At 37.8% G+C, this 21,756-nt stretch overlaps 1 pseudogene; it reads right to left on the minus strand.

Moving 5' to 3' along the window:
• The window catches only part of LOC120545108, an 88,254-nt pseudogene extending 72,616 nt beyond the window's left edge, over positions 1–15,638 (minus strand).
• Positions 15,639–21,756: the final 6,118 nt, after the last annotated feature.

Consider the following 21,756-nt stretch of genomic DNA (forward strand, 5'->3'; position numbering starts at 1 on the left):
TGTCTGGCGGCTGTTGAACATAAAATGAACAGGCTCATCACTTCATCTTTGGCACATTTAATTTTTGCATCCCGCAGAGCTTTCAGAAGATTTTCAGGTGTTACACCATCTGGAGTGTGTGATGAGGGGCGACAATGTTCTTCTCTATATTCTTTTCCAAACAGAGATGCACTGAATCAAATATGTACCTCAGTCGGTCACTCAGTTGATTCTCACTCGCTTTCATTACCAGACCCACTGCATTAATCTCATGAACTCCATCCTTTGACTGAAACAAGTCTAATAATCTTTGACTAACGATGGCATCTTTTTCGATCCCTCTGGTGTCTCCATATCCAGGGTATCGATGATGTGTCAGAAGAGTAGGGCAGGATTTTACCTTCAAAACCAAAGATCTGGTACACGATCACATCTGATGTCTGACTTTCTGATTGACTTTTCTTCTCGTCTTCTACGATCTGAAACCAGACATCATCCCCCCTACCTCCTCCCATGGCGTAGTTGACCAGAGCGTTGATCAGAGTAGGATTTTCCTGCTCCTGTTTCCACCAACAAGTAAGATGGTTTTGTTTATCTTTGTTGGATCTTTTCACCAAGAGTCATTCTTGTCAGAGTTCCAATGTTCTCTTTCTTTGTTTTCCAGCTGGTAGATAGTAGGAGATCCTGGGGTAAGAACTTTGCGGGGGATTTTGTCATATTTGGAAGAGTTGTTTCTGTAGAAAAGTAAAGACATGAGCTCAAAAACTACTAAACAAAGAATGAAATGAAATAACATCACTCCACCTACTGGGGCAAAACTATTTTACTTGGTGAATGCTCAAAATATGAAACTATCTATAAACTATGCAGTTACACATCATCAGATATTATGTCATCATTCAAAACAATCAGCCTCATCAACAATTAATAACTAATGAGCACATTAATATCAGTGATAAAGGAAAAAAATGAATAAAGTCTAAATTGAGTTGATTTTATCAAAACACACATGTAGTCTGACTGAATCTGTACTTTAGAGACTTTAAAAAAGCAGTACTAGTAATATAATGATGTAATAATGTAGTAATGCAAGTGACCATAACGTACATTTGATCCTGAAACTCTATTATTTAAAAATATATCTGGTCTGGTCTTTGCTGTAATCTGGAGGATTTCTTTTAAATAAATGTTTGTTAAGTCCTTATAAATCACTGAAGGAAGTAATGATGGTGATTCAGTCTATAGTCCACTGATTATTGTATTGCAAGTATTGCAGTATTTATATATTGCCAGTATCATGAACTGGGTGTCTCAACATCTCTTGGAGAAAAACTAAATCTCCATTGTATTCACACTAAAAATGGATTTATGCACACAATTAAAAACCTGAAGCTCACTTATCAACAACAAGACTCCAGACCACAACATATAAACATAATAAATAAATTAGGGCTGTCAATCGATTAAAAAAAATTAACTAATTAATTGCACAATTTGCTGTAATTAATCGTGATTAATCGCTTTCTTAAATTGAGACTGAAGCTTGTAATAATGGATATTTAAATGCTAAATCACTTAACTTTGCAAATATGAAGAAAAAAAAACAAGGAAAGATTCTCGCTAAGTTCAGAATGTTTAATATCTTTCAGAACAACAGCAGCAACAATTTGGCTTATTTGAGTCCTGCTGAAGGCTGCTGGAAACGGCTAGAAACTGTCTGACTTGAGAGCAGATTTTTGTCACACGCCCCGGCTGCTGTCGCCTGCTCTCGTCTACTTTACAGGCGGGAGCAGCTCATCTCCAACGAGCCTATGTTCAGTCGCCGGCAGGGCAGTCGAGACCGAAATGGCGAAGCGGAATGAGGTGACTAGTCTCTCAAAATCTGACGAAATCTTCTTAGACTGACCTTTGTTGAGCTGAAATGAAGACAACTGCAAGGCCTTTTCTCGCTTAAAATGTTTTCAGAAACATGTTTCAGTGAACTATTTTAGTACAATATGAGATCAGATTCTGAACGGCCCCGACATCAGTCTGGCTCTCAATATCCGGAGAAAACGCGACGCGTTCGTCCAATCAGCTGCCGCAAAATTAACGCATTAATTTTGACAGCCCTAAAATAAATATAAAGTTTCAGCACAATTTCATTGTTTTTACTTGAATAGAAATTCTAAATCAACCAGAACTTAAATCTTAAAGATTGCCACCAGGGGCGATTTTAGCCCTTTTTTAGGGTTGCTGAAGTACCCCTAAAGTTGATCCGGCAGCCCTAAAAAATAATTGCAAAAATAATGTCTTTGTTTATCTATTGTAAACTTAGACGTTTGGCTCTAGAAATATCAAAGCATCGTGAAACTAAATCCAGAAACTAGACGCCTAGATCAATCAGAAATAATTCTGAGCCTTTTTCAGAAAATAGTGCTTGTCAGCCATTAGTCAAATTCACATAAATCTCTAATTTTCAAAAGTTATTGATATTGCATTTTGGAAATGTCTGCTTTTATATAGATAAATACCTGATTTCATTTGTAATACCACCTCACATTTGCAGTAACAGCCCTGTGGCTCAGCATTAAAGGAAGTCTTCTCTGAATTGTTGGTGTCTTTCTGGTTCAAACAGCCAGTGTTTCCTCTATCATAATGGTTGAAAATGATGTTAAAATGCAAAAATAGCACAGTAGACTGTTAAAACAAACTATGTTAAAAAGCTCTGATCCTAGGATCTCCCTGATTGCCACTTTAGTGAAAAACAGGCCTGATTTGATTTGTTTATATAATCACATCAATCTGACACTTTTTTGGTCTTAGTTCTCTGAATGTATGAAGGCTTTATCTGGAACATGTAACAAATAATACAATGAAAGCTACAAAAACAATATTAATTTAACATATCCGAAAAGGAACAGGAAGAAGGATAACTCTATTTAATCCTACCCTTTCTCCACCACTCATTAATGATTATCAGAATGGCTTCATATTTATATCTCTATTCTATCTCTATCTCTATTATGAATTATTCTTATGGCTCTTTTTTGCTATATAGTATATAGTACAGTGTTGATAGTTAATATTTGTAAGTATTGTGACAAACCTCTCTCTTCATTGTCTCATCATGTAGTAAAATGTGATCCAGCAGTGTTTAAAAAAAAACTGTTTAAAACTGCGTTTTAGCAAGTATTACTCACGTTGCCATGGTAACGTCTTCCCAGGAGTTGAGGATGGAGCACCTTGTAAGTTTTCTGGAAGAACAAGTCAGTGATCATCCACAGTGAGTTTGATATGTGGGGGGGTACATTCCTGCCATTCTGACATCACTTTATCAGAGTTAATAACTTCTTCTTGAGAGAGAAACCATGACATTCAGTTTATCTCTTTAGTGATGTTTTGAGAGAAAACAATATAGACTTAAAACCATCTGTTTCCCATCCCTTAAACAGATAATGTTTCAAAAGTATAAATGATTTTAATCTGAAATGGAATAATTTATCAAGTTCAAACACTGACCTCTGGCATTATAAAATGAGAGGTGTCTGTATGTAGAAACTTCTCTCTAGACTCTTCTAGAAGTCTTTTTAAGTTATCAACCAACAACACGACAACACTGGACCGACTGAGAGTCCAGTACAGTTAGAGGTGTTAAACATTTCACATTATGGCCATCTATCAAACAAATTAACACTTAAATACTTTTTCTTTAGTTTTTTTAGGGACACCTTTGAAAGGCCTGTTGGTCTCAGGAGCAGAGCAGCAGCTAATGTAACAAACAGGAAAACCATCCAACCTGTGATACATACCTGTGTTTTTAAAGTCCTGGTCAACCCAGAAAGAGGTCCAGAGAAATGGATCTGAAGTTCCTGAAGCTTGGTGACTAGGTGACTACGGACACTGGTAAAGAAAAAATAATAAATCATAAGAATGTAATGAAGTGTAATAAGGAGGCAGTCTATTCCTTCCTGTGTATCATCAGTAAACAGGAAGGGAGGGAGGATACTCTGTGGTCATGATTTCACCGAAACTGTCTCAGAGACTAAGTAACTTCAGGGGCAGGGGTGGCCTAAAGGTTAGAGACGCAAGCTTGTGATTGGGAGGTCGTCGGTTCAATCCGCAGACCGACAGAATAAAATCTGGGTGGGGAAAGTGAAAGAACAGCATTTGTCCCTCCCTCACTACCACCACTTGAGCAAGGCACTTAACTCCAACTGCTCCAGTGGAGCTGCTAAGTGGCCAGCAGATCAGACTGTGGTTGTACTGGGCAGCTTTCAGGTGTGAATGGATCAGGGGCTCCCTGCAAAAGAGAGGCTGCCTCTCAGTGAACCTTCCTTGAATAAATAAAGGTTAAAAAAAAAAATATATATATATATATATATATATATATATATATATATATATATATCTATACAGTGCCCTCCACAATTACTGGCACCCCTGTTTAAGATGGGGTCATGGACTTCTAAAAATTCTCCTTTTTTTTAAAACAACATAGAACTCAAATGCAAAAAAAAGAGAAAAATCCAACCTTTATTTAAGTACATTACTTTGGTGGTAAAAAAAAAAATCGCATTTAGTAAAAGAAAACTTGAAATCATGTGTCCCACATTATTGGCACCCCTAACAATTCGGCTGAAAAATTTAATTGATTTTTTTTTAAATATATTTTTCTGTAGTTGCTAAAGTTGGTGAGGGTATCTAGGAACTTTTAAATAGTAATTCATGACTTCCTGTTTCCCTGGGGGTATAAATATGACGGGTCACAGAGTCCTAATTCTCTTACCCATTTGTCAACATGGCAAAGACAAGAGAACACACAATTCAAGTAAGGCAGATGTGTGTACGGCCTTTAAGTCAGGCAATGGCTACAAGAAAATAGCCACTGGCCTTAACTTGCCCGTATCTACAGTCAGAGGAATCATTAAGAAGTTTAAAACAACTGGAACAGTGACGAACAAGGCTGGAAGAGGTCCCAAGTTTATCTTGCCACAACGCACAGTGAGGGGGGATGGTAAGAGAAGTAAAAAGTCCTAAGCTCACTTTCACAGAATTGCATCAAAGAGTGGTGCATCTTGGGGTCCGCGAAGTCTCCAAAACAACCATCAGACTCTCTACATGCCAACAAGCTGTTTGGGAGGCATGCAAGGAAAAAGCCTTTTCTCACTAACACTCGCAAACGTAAACGTGCTGGAGTTTGCTAAGCTGCACTGGGACTTCAACTGGGATCATGTGCTTTGGTCAGATGAGACTAAGATTGAGCTTTTTGGCAACAAACACTCTAAGTGGGTCTGGCGTAAAACAAAAGATGAGTATGCTGAAAAGCACCTTCACCACCGTAAGTATGGTGGAGGATCTGTGATGCTTTGGGGCTGTTTCTCTTCCAAAGGCCCTGGGAACCTTGTTAGGGGTGCATGGCATCATGAATGCTTTGAACTACCAGGACATTTTTAAATAAAAACCTGATGGCCTCTGCCAGAAAGCTGAAGAATGGTTCCAAAATTGATCTGTGAAAAAAAAAAAAAAAAAAAAAAACCACACAAAAAGTTCGCGTCACAAACTCAAGGTCCTCCCATGGCCATCTCAGTCCCCAGACCTCAACCCAATGGAAAACCCTGTGTGGGTGAGCTAAAGAGTGCATGAGAGAGGACCCAGGACTCTGGATGATCTAGAAAGATTGTGCAAAGAAGAATGGTCAAAGATCCCTCTCTGTGTTCTCCAATCTTGTGAAATGTTATAGAAGGAGATTAAGTGCTGTCTTGTTGGCAAAAGGGGTTGTACAAAGTATTAACATTAGGGGTGCCAATAATTGTGGGACACATGATTTCAAGTTTTTTTTTCTAAATGTGTGATTTCTTTTTTACCACCAAAGTAATGTACTTAAATAAAAGGTTGAATTTTTTCTCTTTTTTGCATTTGAGTTCTATGTTGTTTAAAAAATAAATAGTCATGAAACCCCATTTTTAAACAGGTTGCGTTTTTTGTGGAGGGCACTTTTTTGTAAAGTATTTTTTGAAGATTTTAAATTATAACATACTGTCCCCAAAACAAAACCACAAAGGTAATCACAATTACACCAATATTATTTCGATACTAATATAAAGATTCTGGTTCCTATTATTACATCATTTGTAGATCTACAGTAGAGCTGCAAAGATGAATCAATTAATGGATTAGTTGTCAAGTAATTAATTTCCAACTATTCTGATAATCCATCACGTTGGAGTACTTTTTATAATAAAACAGGTAAACTAGTGTGATGTCAGCTTGTTAAATGTGAATATGTTCTAGTTTATTCTCTCCTCTGGGACAGGAAACTGAATATATTTGTGTTGTGGACAAAACAAGACATTTGAGGTTGTCATCTTGGACTTTTTGGGAAACACTGATTTACATTTTAGAGACAGAACTACTCATCCATTTATCCAGACAATAATGAAAATAATTGTTAGTTGCAGCTCTAAATCTGTTCCTCTCTCATCTGTTTAATTGGTATCATTGATTGAACTGCGTAATCCTTGAATCAATCCTCCTTTCCTCTGGAGCCTCATTCTGTGTTTCTACTCTCATGTCATCCTAATGAATGTAGCAGTCGTCAGGGATATGAACATATGTATATCCCTGTGTGTCTTCTAGGATACGAACCACAAAACAATCATATCATTTTGTAACCAGTATAAAGAGAAAGGACGCATTTGAGGATTTAACATGTTTCATCACGCACGTGGTGTCTGACGGTCGCAGTAACCCCGGTGAACATAAAGGTGTGAGGGCCTGTCCAACGCTGCTTGCAACTTTAATTATATATATAAAAAGAGTGGGCCTCATTTCACCAATATCTTCCTAATTTTTCTCTTAAATATGTTCTTAAGAAGGTTCCTAAGAGAAGTCTACGTCGATTTCATGACGTGTTCTTAAACAGCAGATTTGTGTGCACCTGTGTTCACCTCTGTCCAGTTGTTCCTAATTAGCATAAAAAAGCCCCCCAAATTCCCATATAAGGACATGACACTTCCTGTGCACCTCCTGGGAGACAGGTTTTCGGAGATTGTCGGAGCGCAGTGGAGGAAGTACTGAATCTCAGTACTTAAATAAAAGTACAAATATCCAGAGACATATTTACTTTAGTAAAAGTAGAAGGTGTCTACTACCACAAACAAGGTCTGGCTTTTATAAGAAGTTCCTATCCTAACCAGCATAAAACAGAAATATGTTGTTAGAATCTGAATGGCGGTTTTATTCATGGATGTATTTTATTTTCTTTAACCATGCAAGTAAGCAAATAAAGTGTGTGAAGCAGCGGACATGGGGAGATGTGAAGAGGTCCAGCCAAATAAATAAGATATGAAACGTTTACACGCCTACGAGCCTGGCGAGGAGTAAACAACGCTGTAGAGACGCAACTATGATTTAAAAAACGATAATAATAAAACAAACGTTTTCATTTTCATTTTTACCGGGGCTGTATTACCGAGGGTCAGCGCTTTCGTTCGGCTCTGGAGCACCGGAGCCGGCTTGATCCAGGTGTTCCCCATATATACAGTATCTATGGCAACCCATATATACAGTATCTATGGCAACCAAACTTCACTGGTGAGACAAACGTGTTACGGTCAGGAAGACGTTTCGTTGGAGGGGGGGGGAACTGATCCGAAAATGTAACGGAACATTGTAGAAATGTAGTGGAGTAGAAAGTATAGATAATTGCTGTAAAAGTCAAAAGTAGGCTATGCACTATTGAGTCTACTTAACCCTTGTACGTCTTCGGGTCAAATTTGACCCGTTTTTCAGTTTCTTTATCAGAAATATGGGTTTCTTTCAATCAAATTAACCCAAAAATAGCATGGGTGGTTCCCAATTAAGTTCTTCACCAGTAAAATTAATGATCACTGCTTTCATAGAATTTGGGGTGTTTTATTTAATTTTATTGCATTTGTGTTCTTCCGGTCAATTTTGACCCGGTGGTGCAATGGGGCACTTTTGGCGCTCAACAGCAGATGAACACAACACACACCGCATATGAATGCACATCGCGGAGACACACAAACACCCCCCACACATGCACAACATACACCCCCACCCCCACCCACACAAACGCACACATTCATACAAACAGTAGTGGAGAACTACCTCATGTAATTGATGATATTATTGTGCGCCCCCGCACATGGAAACCCACCCAAACACACACACAGACACACACAACGGACAACAAACGATATACGATACACGTAGGCGCGCTATTACGCATTCACACACACACACTTACAAACACAACATACTGGAAATTGGGCAATGGATCATTATGATTTTCAGGAGATGAACACACACCGCGCGTGGCACATGCTTGCGCACACACACACACACACAGTACACACACACACACACACACAGTACACACACACAGTAGCTGAGACCTGCAAAAGATTACACTATTGTGCTTTTCATCACATGAACGCACGCACACAAACACACATACACGCATGCATACACACACACACACACACACACACACACACACACACACACACACACACACAGCGCTACAGTGGATCACACTACTGTTCTTTTCAGCAGATGAACACCCACACATGTACACATGCAGACGTGAACATGCACGCACACCACATGCATGCCCCACACACACACACACACACACATATGCACACACACACACATGCACACACACACACTCAGAAACAGCTGAGACCTGCAATATTTCACACTATTGAGCTGTCCTGACATAAAAATGTACCCGGACACACATGCACACACAGACATGTGTGCACGTGATGTACACACACACAAACACACGCACACACACACACACACACACACACAACACACACACACCCATACACACCCCCACACCCCCACACACACACACACACACACACACACACACACACAAATACAAACATACAGACACAACTTCAAACTACAGTTTTGTAAACTTGTTGTTATAACACCTTTGATGTGTCTTTTCCTAAAAGGGGCCAAGTAAACTTTCCATAAATTATTTTTTTCCTTTTGGTAGCTCTCCTTTGTTTGTGAATACAATTGCATTTGTTAATTTTAACCTGAGAATATAATAATTGTCACATACCAGCCATTAATCCAAACACAACTTTCTCAATATCTCAGATCTCAACTGATTTTACTCAGAAGGTAGTGTGACAACTTTAAAAGTTTCAATCAGCTGTGCAGTGGGACCGCCCCTAAACAGATGATGAGCCCCGGTTTTGAGAGGGAGGAGACAGAGAGCACTTCCTGGTTGCGGGATTGAGTGGAACGTGTCGGAGGGGAAGCAGTGTACAGGGTCAGCGGAGCTACAGCTCAGTTGCGCGGCAGATTCAGTTAAGGTCGTTTTAATCCCTTAAAAAACGTTGTTCGCCACTGACAGCTCATCAACGAACGGCCTACCTTAAAACTCCGGATCACTTCACTTTCACCTCTCAGCAGCTCACCGACAGCAGTCTTCACCCAAAACTCCTGCTAAACTCCTGGATTCACGGACTGACGGCGACTGCTATTGACTGACTGCGACGTGGTATAAAAGTTGTAAGTCAAAAACCTTTTACTTACCTTGAAAGTGTCTTTATTTGTGTTTTTGCGTGTGCACCGAGCGTCAGACTTCAAGACTGTATTGGAACTGACAAATTACTTGTTGTGCTCTAAAACTGAACTAAGTACTAAAGAAAACCTGAGGCGGATTTCTTTTTGTTGGATTTTCTTTTGTGGATTGCTCTATTTTGGATTTCTCTATTTTTGGACATTTGGACGATACACTTCTTTCTTGTGCTTGGCTTACCTTTGTGTTAATTATATGATCTTTGATTTGAACCTTGGAATGTGCATTGTGTTTTGTTGGGTTATGTTCGTTGTTTAATGTGTATAGGGTGTACATTTTTATATGTGCGCGCTTGTGTGGTTTGATCTAGATCCAAACTAAACATACAAAATACAACTGACCTAAACCTTGAACCATCTTATCTTAGATGTCAAGAGAGAGACCTGGCTGGCACCCCATTTAGAAAAGAACAAAACAAAACGGATTTAGACAAACTGTCACAGTAGGTATAATTTTATGTAAATGAGGTCTGTTGACCATAAATAGAACAGAATAAGTGTAAAAACTAGTTGAGATGAATTGGAATGAAGTTGAATAAAAGTGCTAACACAGATTAGTGACTAATTTTAATTGCCTATGCTTTATAAACACGCATAAAGCAGATCAGGTCACTTCTTTGCCCAGGAAGACACCAGGTGTGATTATTGGCTGCCATTCAAAATAATAAAATGGTTTCAAAACCATATCCTGACTAATCACTACTATATACCAGTCACTGATTATCCACAAACATAGGTTCATCTGATCTTAACTATAATGAAAATAATTCATAATTTATGCTTATTTTCCCCTAAAATGAGGTATTATTTCATGTAAATGAAGTTTATTCACCATAAATTCCAAAAAATAAGTGTAAAACTAGTGGTAATGAGTTGGAATGAAGTTGTTAAGGTGTAAAATAGAATTGGGTGATAATTCATACTTTATGCTTTATTAATAGCCAAAACAGACTGGGTTAATTTTGACCCGGAGGACAACAAGTGTGATCATTGGCTGCCATTAAAAAATTGAAATAGTTTCAAAACACTATTTTCACTAAACTTTGACTTATACCAGTCTGTGATAACCCATCAAAATATGTTCCCAATGATCTTAACTGTTAGTCAAAATAATTCATAATTTCAGCTTTATAAACTGTCAAAACAGACCGGGTCAATTTTGACCCGGGAGGACAACAAGTGCATGGTCGACGGGAGGAAAACACAAGGGTTAAGTAAAGTACAGATATGTGAAAAATGTACTTAAGTACAGTTATGAAGAATTTGTACTTTGTTACATTCTACCGCTGCATTTTGGCCCTATAAATAGCGATCAATCACCAAATAACGCAGGATTTAATCCGTTTAATTACTAATGTAAATTGCAGTGTTAGTGTTTTTTGCATAATATGATTTATTTTTCAACAAATGATCAGAAATACATTACAGTACAATACTATCATTGTAAACAATTGTAGAATTAAATAAAATGCAGTAACCAATCATTTGGAGCAAATTGTCATCACTCAAATGTGCGTAAGAGTGCTTTTTGGTAGCGTCGAGATTTTGTTCTTAGCTAAGAACAAATCTAAGTTAAGAAAACATTAGTGAATGCCAGAATCTTCGTAAAAAGTGCGTAAGAAGGGTTTTAAGAACACATTTCTTCGTAAGAACGGTTGGTGAATGAGGCCCATTGTTCTTAAGAATTTAGGCGCAGATTTTAGCATCATTTTTCGACATTATTTTGCGTTGCCTTCTTTCTGTTTTTTCGGGACAGATTTTTAAGCGCCCACAATGTTTGGCGGACAAAAAAGCAGACTTCCTGTCCTGAACACGGCTCTCCAGCTCGTCATTTAAAATCAACCCCAGTGAGTTTCATAGCGTGACTTTATACCTGCTAACTAATAACATAACATGAAAGATCTGAGTTTTTATTAAAAACTCAGATTTATAAATGGAGACGTCAACAAAATGTTTTAGATTTACAATTATATACAGGATCTGCTGCAGTAACTGATGAAATATTATCTGTCTGTGATGAAAAAACAAATCAAAAAACTAAAAAGATGATTTTTTTTCAAATGGATTTTTTCATGGATTAATTTATTAATATTAATATGGTAATATGGTCCTTAAAAAATGACAAATCTGAGAAAAATGTTCGGTTTCTCTCATGTTTCAGAATGATTGGATTCTGAGTGAAAATGTAATCAAACAAAACAATTATTATTATCCTTATTATTATCTTATTAAACCATAAGGGATGAAATAATCTCCATTTAGTTATTCACTGTAAAACCCAATGCTCAAATTAACTAATTGGAATAAAACTGACACCTTAAATTTGTTTAGAAAATGTTTGGGTGGCAGTAGCATTTACTGTCTTTTGAGTTTATTAGAGTCATATTTTTGTATTAATATAAACTCTTTCTTGAAATGAGTCAGAATACTTTATTAATCCTCTCTGGGAAATTGTTCAGTTGCTCACAGTCAGATTCAAGGTAACATAAGAGTAAGAAAAGAGAGAGTCAATATGTGGATAAAGTAACATAAAGTAACAAAGCTACAGGGCAAGAAAAAAAGGTAAGACAGGTAAAGTGAGATTATGTTTAAAAGTAAGATTAGATTAAAAAAGATTGTTTCTAAAATAATGGATTGTACAAATGCTATTGTAGTGCAGTGTGAGTATAAATAAAGTACAGTGTGACTATACGTAGCAGCAGTAAATGAATAACAGATATTATATTCACATTGTACTTATCTATGTTTGTACTGTATTTATGTTGACGCTGTACTACAATAGAATGTGTACAACCCATTAGATCTTTTTAGCCTAATCTTACTTTTACTAAACGTTTTTATTTATTTCTTACTGTAGCTATTTTACTTTTGATATTTTATACATTTATTGATTTTTCTTATTCGTACTTTACTTTATGTCTGGTATTACCTCCAGATAGTATCATTGTAAAGTATTTCCAGTTGTAAAGTGTTCTTACCTGTGTTGTTGGTCTGTGATGCTGAGGAGGCAGAGAGAGAAGAGAACAGTTCATACAGTATATCAGTATATCAGAGAGGGAGGAGGCTCTGGGGTCACATGATTTAAGAGCAACAGTTGACTTCAAATCAAGTGGAAGAGGAAGGAAGAGACAGAGGATGCTCTGTGGTCACGATTTCACACAAGAGACAGAGTACCTTCATAGACTTCTTCTTTTGAAGATTTTAATCTCACGCAATTTCACAGAAACAGTTTGACTTCACTGTTCTTGACTTCAAACCATCAGTAAAACCAGAGGGGAAGTGAGGGAAGAGTTCTCTTTAGAAGACTTTTATTGATCAGCTGAGACAAAGTTCAGGTGTTGCAGCAAATAAAAGTAAAATAATTAATAATTATAAGTGTATGAAACAAAACTTGTCCCAGGTGATTAGAGAGCCTGTTAGGTTTCTAGTTAGTGTTGATTAAGAGTCCACTAGTTTAGTTAATATGACCAACAAGGGAAACCTTCACAGAACAAACTATCAGACTAATAATCAACATATTACTCAAATATGGAGAATCTCAAACATACTGTCCCCAAAAAAAACCTCAAAGGTAATCACAATTACACCAATATGTTCTAGCACTAATATAAGGTATCTTGTTCCTAATACATCATCTACTGTAGAGCTAATTAATCAATTTGAGTCATGTTTTATGATAAAACAGGTCAACTTGTGTGATGTCAGCTTGTTAAATGTGAATATGTTCTAGTGTCTTCTCTCCTCTGGGACAGGAAACTCAATATCTTTGAGTTGTGGACAAAAACAAGAAATTTGAGGACGTCATCTTGGGCTTTTTGGGAAACACTGATCTACATTTTAGAGACAGAACAACTCATCCATTCATCCAGACAATAATCCACTCATTACTAAACATTATACAACAAGTAGATCCGACCAGACAATCTGATTGGTCAACTAGACATTTAGAACATGCTCAAATCAGCATGACCGCACACCTAGAGCCATTTCAGCACCTGGTGCATCACTTACAATATATATACAGTTTCAAAACATTTGTATTCATGTAAGTAATGCAGGAACCACTGTGTAACACACAAAAGCTCTCCAACTAGTATATCAAGTGATTAATCGGATTTAACAACTTATTTGTTACAAGGCTCTGAAGTTATCTTTGACTGGATATGTTTGGATCAGCTGTGCCGGTGACATATCTTGAAAATAGCTGCTAAATGTGATTTTCTCGGACGTACAGGACTACGGCTGTCAAAATTGCTCAAAAATGACGGTTGAATATTCCCTCTAAAAAAACACATAATATTCGAACTATTCGAACATCTGGTTGTGCATGTATCCAAGGTGACGTCAAAATGATGTATATCCGGCCGGCGCGTCCGTGCCGAGGTCGCGCAAGGCTCTTTTTTTCAGCGGCTGTCAGTACCTAATCCGTACCGCCTGACAGATCCGTTCTGCGCATGTGCGAGATGCGTAGATGTTTACGACCTGCCTCATCTGTTCCACGCTAACCTACACAGGAAGGCTAACGTTAGTTTAGCTAACAGCTAATTTGGCTAACCGCTAGCTGACAGCTAGATTAAAAAATAACATAGATTCAGTCTAAAATAATTAAGTCAAACTTAATGGGAGACGCAGGCTACAGCTGAATTAAGACTTTACAGTAATAACAATAAAGACAAGTATTGACTGATTGTATTTAAATGAGCACAAGTAAAGTAGAACTGACGTAACAGCTGTTAAATATGTTAACGTTTATTTTTTAAGTTTTATTTTGAAGGTCTTTTAAAGTTATTACATGTTGTCTCAGCTAGCGGTTAGCCGAATTAGCTGTTAGCTAAGCTAACGTTAGCTTTCCTGTGGAGGCTGTCCACCGGAAGCGTGGAACAGATCGGACAGTGTCGTAAATTCTCGTACAACAGCTGTAGGATTTTATTCTAAAATGTGACCGATGGCCGGTCTGACCCTAAAAAGGCCAGACTTAATCTGACTCTAATTCTATGGTGACTGAAGAGTGTTCGTTTACTGGTAGATCAGAGGAAAAGACTCAAATTAAGACTCAAGATTCGTCCAGTTAAAGTTAATAACAAGCTTTAGTTAATGATATTGCAAAATACAAAAGCGTATGCATACGGATCAGATTACTTTAAGATAAAACAGCCTATCGCTAAAACCTAGCAGACAGAGTTTCCCCCAGCATCTGATGCTGGCTAACCCAGAACCCTCACTTTTTCTTCACTTTCTCTGCTTCATCGTGGTGCTGTTATCAGTTGGATATAGTCCCGATCTTCTGGCTCCAGCCGGCTTACGATATGTGACCCTGAGTTCTCTCATTCCCAGCTCAACAGAGACAAGTCACTATTGTTGGGTCCGAACACCTGTATGTTTTTAATCTCCTACAAACTAAGGAGTTTCCTGAGAGCCAGGTGATTTTCATACTCTGTGTCACAAATCACGCGCTTGCAAAACACTGACCATTGTTACCTCGTTCCCCCTTGATCAGAGATGACCGTTTTTTTCTCAGGCAATAATCTCAGAATCCCTTTATAATGTTAAATCACTGTAAAACCAGATGGCCTCTCATAACCCTGGGAAACAAGGCAACAAGGTCAGCATCATGAACTCTACAAACCTATTACTCTTACTCTCACAAATATATTCTAACACAAAGCGATGTGCGAACATCTGCGAATCGCGAGAATGTATCTGTCAGGTAATGCGGATTAGGTACTGACAGCGGCGCACGACAAAGCAGAAACAGGAGGCCTGAATGAGTTCACCGACAAACAGATGTCAGGACTCTCAGAGTGACTGCAAGTCTATCTGGTAAACTCACTGCAGGTCTCTCTGCAGGTCTCTCTGGTAAACTTACTGCATGTCTCTCTGGTAAACTTACTGCAGGTCTCTCTGGTAAACTTACTGCAGGTCTCTCTGCAGGTCTCTGTGTAAACTCACTGCAGGTCTCTCTGGTAAACTTACTGCATGTCTCTCTGGTAAACTTACTGCAGGTCTCTCTGGTAAACTTACTGCAGGTTAAGATGAGTTCTTTTATGATGAATGAAAGGCTCGATCCGACGAAGTAGGTCATTGAATCAAATCGAAGCATTAACGGCAATGCTGCTGCCAGTTCTGCCGTTGTTTACCTTTTTCTTCTTCTTCTAGTCTGTAGAAATAGCAAAGTCGGTAGCCTTTCCTCAATAGCGCCACCTCTGTTCAGGAGAAGACTGAAACTAGCGTCACGAGCACCAGCGCAGGTAGAAACAGTCTCGGTCACATTTGTATGCGCCAGCTGGGCTGCGTCCAGTATATAACATATACTATTTAGTGTATATATATATATATATATATATATATATATATAATATACAAACATCTTTCAGGCGCGCTAGCAAAGCAGACAGCCAGACAGTTTTTTTATTTTTTTATTCGAATATTAATTTTCACCTTCGAAATTCGTTTTTTAAAAACTATTCGAATATATATTTGAATTTAGAATATTCGTTGACAGGATCTATATCTGTCCATGGAAAAATATTTTTTTTCAGCAGCTATCTTAGATTCAACAAGACAGAGCTAGAAAAGCAGTTTGGTGGTGTTTATATGTGCGGTAGTTATTCAGTTTGGGAAATTCCACGATCTCTACAAAGCTAACATTAGCTTAAGTTGACTGGCTGAGTGAAGGCCTTTTTATAGTTGTGCGTCGAATTGATTACAGACGGATTACTCCACACACTTGGCCGGCTATGGAGACCAGCGGTGTTGCTCGATGCCTCTGGCCGGTAAAGGGACCTCATCAGCGGGGAACATTGAACGAGTGTGCCATTGGAAAGCCAACGCTAGCCGGCCACTTGTTCCATCAGTCCTGCTTGCAAGTGTCCGCTCATTAGACAACAAACTGGATTACATCCAACTTCAATCAAACTCCCAACGCAAGTTCAGAGACTGCTGTGTTTTTGTTGTTGTGGAAATATTGTTGTACCGGACTATCCGGTGACTATATGTCACCGGGTAATGCACTAAATGTAGCTAGCCTGTTTCGTATGTCGTTTTTTATATATTTTAAATGTGTAACACCACTTGAGCCACAGTGAAAAGATTAAGAGTGAAAATTAAACACGGATGGACTACCGTGTGTTTAACCATCCCTGTGAAGCTGAGGACTTCCTTAACTCCCGGCCCATGTCGACGCGGGAGAGCAACCGGCCGGCTCCAGAGACAGGCTCAGCCGGAGCCCACAGCCACAGCTCCTCGGAAGCAGAGGGTTGACCTCCACCAATTGCTGGTTTAATGTGGAGCTCTGTCTACGATTTGTCTAGACATAGTTTATATGGAACTTTCAACAGCTCGCATCAATGGTGCTAGACAGGTATATGTAGATATGTGGCTTTTAATGGCAGAGACATTAAAAGGCCGACTGTGATAACAGGTGCCAGCCCACGGGGTCCTGGGGAGGGGGGGTTGATATTGTTTTAAGTGTACAGTTCTTATTTCATTTTAATTTATTAATGTAATTTTTATTTTATTTATGTATTTATTTTTATGTGTGTATGTGTGTGTGTGTGTGTGTGTGTGTGTGTGGGGGGGTGTTACATGTATGTTCTGTTACCTGTAACATACTGCTGGTTGTGTCTATGATGTGTGTTGAATTAAAAACATTTCATCACAAAATATAAAACACAATCAACGGGATAGAAGTTGTGTCACAAATTAATCTGGCATCAGTCAGGCTACATAGATGTGTTATGTTAAAAGCTACCGCTCATCACAACCACATTATTTAATATTCATTATGCATTCATCCAGATAAGACAGCATCTCTATCATATTGCAACAAGTGCATATAGCATATTGTACCCTGGGTTGGAGAGAAACGTATTTTCAATTGCTCTGTATGTCTGGCACATATTGCAGAATTGACAAATAATATTGACTTGACTTGAAGTAGCAGTAGTCCGATCCCGTGTGGGATCAATAAAGTATATCTTATGAAGCTCAGCGCAAATTCTTTCAGGAAGACGTCATTACCCCAGTCACTACTCCATTCTTAAATCAAATCAGCTGTTCAAGAAGTGACGTGTCAGTTAAACCAATCAGACTCGACCACGAGATTCAAGGGCCAATCACAGCCTTACAACTCTGCTTTAAATCTGTTCTCTCCTTGTGCTGTCAGCTGTCGTTTCAGGCAAAGCGCTCGTCCCTCCTCCTCCCCTGCCTCCTCCGGTAGTTTTGTTTCTCCCGGCTGACCGCTCCGTTGCCTCTTCGGTCCGGTCTCTGGTCTCTGGTCTCTTCACCGCCGCCACCAGTGTCTGGCCTCCATCGGGGGTTATGTTCCTATTCCCTACCCCTTTAAGAAGATTAATTCGATGGAGTCCAATCTCCAAAAGACTTTGTACATTCAATATCATACAGTTGTACAATAAATATTTTTGCATATCTGCAAACGAAGTCTCTCCTGATTGAAATGTTATTGAATGTCTGAATATCTGCAATATAAGTATTAGGAAACTACAAGTACAGATATCTACAATCCAATTGTTAATAGTTATCTTGATTTTAGATATGCATAATGAAAAAAAACATTCCAGATATAGTGTAATTTGAAATTTGAAATGCCTAGTAAAAATATTCACAAAGTAGAAGCCAGCTTCCAAATTCTTCTTTTATTTTGTTGACATATTACAGAGCGGATCTTATTTTAGATATATCCTTTTATCACTGCATTTATTAGAATACGGTGTCAACAGCCATATTCACCACATTTTTAGGTATTACATGTTAGTTAAATTAGACTATGAATGATATGAACAAAGCCCTCTGTACATGCCTTCAGAAGTAGTGAAGTTGAGTTTTCTGACTCAGAGTATGAGAAAAACCCATTTCGAGACAACGGCCTTCAAAGATATAGATTACAAAATCCCACACATTTTGCAAGAGATTACATGTAGATACAGTGTTGTTTTAATGGTGAAGTGTTTACTAATGTAAATGTTACAAGCTGATCTGGGTGTCTCCGTGGCTTGCAGTGAGTGCACACTCGCCAGACAACGGATGATATTTCATAACCACAACAGATAATGTTTGCATGCTGTCTGTCGGGACCAGAATTAATGCTCAGCAACTCGTTTCTATCGTCAAGTTTTAACAAGACACCGACAAATGATTTGAAGTGTAAACTCTATATTTTCATGTATGTGAGTATATACTGTGTGTGTTTCTAGTGGGGTAAAGTCTAAGTCTGTAAAATAAAATGTTATAATTCAGATTACAAAGACAAACTTAAAAAGACTTATAAAGCCGTACACGTGGTGTCTGACGGTCTCAGTAACCCTGATGCTCCTAAAGGTCCGAGGGCCTGTCCAACGCTGCTCGCAGCTTTAATTATGTCTAATTTCCTTAATAACTCGACTTCACTTAAAAAGAGAATTCTTAAGAAGTTCAAGGCACATTTTGTTGCTTTTTTCTGACAGATATTTTTTTTTGTTTTTCTTCTTCTTACTTTACATATTTTTGTATTAATATAAACTCTAATCATTGTAGATTCTCACTGAAGGCATCAAAACTATGAATGAACACATATGGAATTATGTACTTAACAAAAAAGTGTGAAATAACTGAAAACATGTCTTATATTTTAGATTCTTCAAAGTAGCCACCCTTTGCTTTTGTTGATAACTCTGCAAACCCTTGGTGTTCTCTCAATGAGCTTCATGAGGTAGTCACCTGAAATGGTTTTACCTTCACAGGTGTGCTTTGTCAGGGTTAATTAGTGGAAGTTTTTTCCCTTATTAATAAAAAGCAAAGGGTGGCTACTTTAAAGAATCTAAAATATAAGACATGTTTTCAGTTATTCCACACTATTAATTACATAATCCATATATGTTCATTCATAGTCTTGATGCCTTCAGTGAGAATCTACAATGTAAATAGTCATGAAAATAAAAAGGAAACGCATTGAATGAGAAGGTGTGTCCAAACCTTTGGCCTGTACTGTAGGTAAAGTAAGATTATGTTTAAAAGTAAGATTAGATTAAAAAAAGATTGTTTCTAAAACAATGGATTGTACAAATTATATTGTAGTGCAGTATGAGCATAAATAAAGCAGTAAATAAATAACAGATATTCTACATGCTACTTATATTCACACTGTACTTGTTTGTACTGTATTTATGTTGACACTGTACTACAATATAATTTGTACAATCCATTAGATCTTTTTAACCTAATCTTACTTTTACTTAATGTTTTTATTTATTTCTTACTGTAGCTATGTTACTTTTGTACTTTTAATAAATAATACATTTATTGATTTTTCTGATTCTAACTTTACTTTATATCTGGTATTACCTCCCACAACTGGTCACGATTTTTACAGAAACAGTTTGACTTCAAATCTTCCGTAAACAGGAAGAGACAGAGGACTCTCTGTGGTCACGATTTCACAGAAACTGTCTCAGAGACGGAGTACCTTCATAGACTTCTGTTTGTTGAAGATTTTCATGTCACGCGATTTCACAGAAACAGTTTGACTTCAAATCCTCAGTAAAACCAGAGGGGCAGTGATGGAGGAGTTCTCTTTAGGAGCCTTTTATTGATCACCTGAGACGAAGTTCAGGTGTTGCAGCAGCAAATAAAATTAAAATAATTAATAATTCTAAGTGTTGTAGAAATAATAGCATTAAATTCTGACAGTTAATGCTATTACTTCTTAAACTTAAAGCTGCAGATGTCAGATAGTAATGTCAGTTTAAGGGTGTTGTGCTGTGTTTAAAACAAAACTTGTGTCAGGTGATTAGAGAGTCTGTTAGTTTTATAGTTAGTGCGGATTAGTGTTCCTTTTGTCACCTATTTTTAATTTAGTCTTAGTCTTGTGCCAAATGTCCTTGTTAGTTTTAGTCATATTTAGTCATTCACATATCTTTTTTTGTTAGTCAAGTTTTAGTCGGCTAAAAGTCTCGTCATTTTAGTCTAGTCAAAAGAGAACTCAATATATCTTAGTCAAGTCTTAGTCAAAAATTTTAGTCTTTTTTAAATAAATTATTTCTGAGATTATTTCTTATAACCATTTCAGTCAAATAGTTACATAAAAATAAATTATATAAAGTTATATACATATCGAGCCTCCTGTTCAACGACAAAAACAACCACTGAATAGAAAAAGGGTATTTTACATTTTAACATTGAATGCAGCACGAGGCTGGCGAGGCGAGTTTGAAGTGAATGCAACATCTGTGTTGTTTTTCAGTAATTATGTCTAATTTCCTTAATAACTCGACTTCACTTAAAAAGAGAATTCTTAAGAAGTTCAAGGTACATTTTGTTGCTTTTTTCTGACAGTTTTTTTTTTTTTTCTTATTCTTACTTTACATATTTTTGTATTAATATAAACTCCTTTGCAATACTTAAAATGACTCAGAATGCTTTATTAATCCTCTCATGGAAATTGTTCAGTTACTCACAGTGCAGTATGAGCATAAATAAAGCAGTAAATAAATAACAGATATTCTACATGCTACTTATATTCACACTGTACTTGTTTGTACTGTATTTATCTGCTAGATTCCCCCAGTCCACCTCCTCCCTCCTCCCTCCTCCCTCCTCCCTCCTACCAACCCACTTTGTCAACTACTTTGTAAAAAAGATAGATGACATACGCTCTTCATTCTCCACCACACCTCCTAAAATCACCTTACCATCCATCATATCCAGTACTCTTTTATCCCTCTATCTCCAAATCAAATTCTTACTTTGATTACCTCTGACCGTCCAACCACCTGCCCCCTGGATCCTATCCCTTCTCACCTTCTCCAGTCCATTGCTCCTGACCTGCTTCCTTTCCTCACTCATCTCATTAACATCTCCTTGTCAACTGGCTGTTTCCCCGATGCCCTCAAAGAGGCAAGAGTGACCCCACTACTCAAAAAACCAACACTCAACTCCTCTGAGTTAAATAACTATAGACCCGTCTCCCTCCTTCCATTTCTATCTAAAACTCTTGAGCGTGCCATTTATAATCAACTCTCTACCTATCTCCACCAGAACAACCTTCTCGATCCCCACCAGTCTGGCTTCAAGGCTGGTCACTCAACAGAAACTGCCCTCCTTGCTGTCACTGAGCAGCTTCACTTTGCTAGAACAACCTCTCTCTCTTCCATCATCATCTTTCTGGACCTT

The sequence above is a fragment of the Perca fluviatilis genome, chromosome 17 (assembly GCF_010015445.1).
Source record: "Perca fluviatilis chromosome 17, GENO_Pfluv_1.0, whole genome shotgun sequence".
Lineage (NCBI taxonomy): Eukaryota > Metazoa > Chordata > Actinopteri > Perciformes > Percidae > Perca > Perca fluviatilis.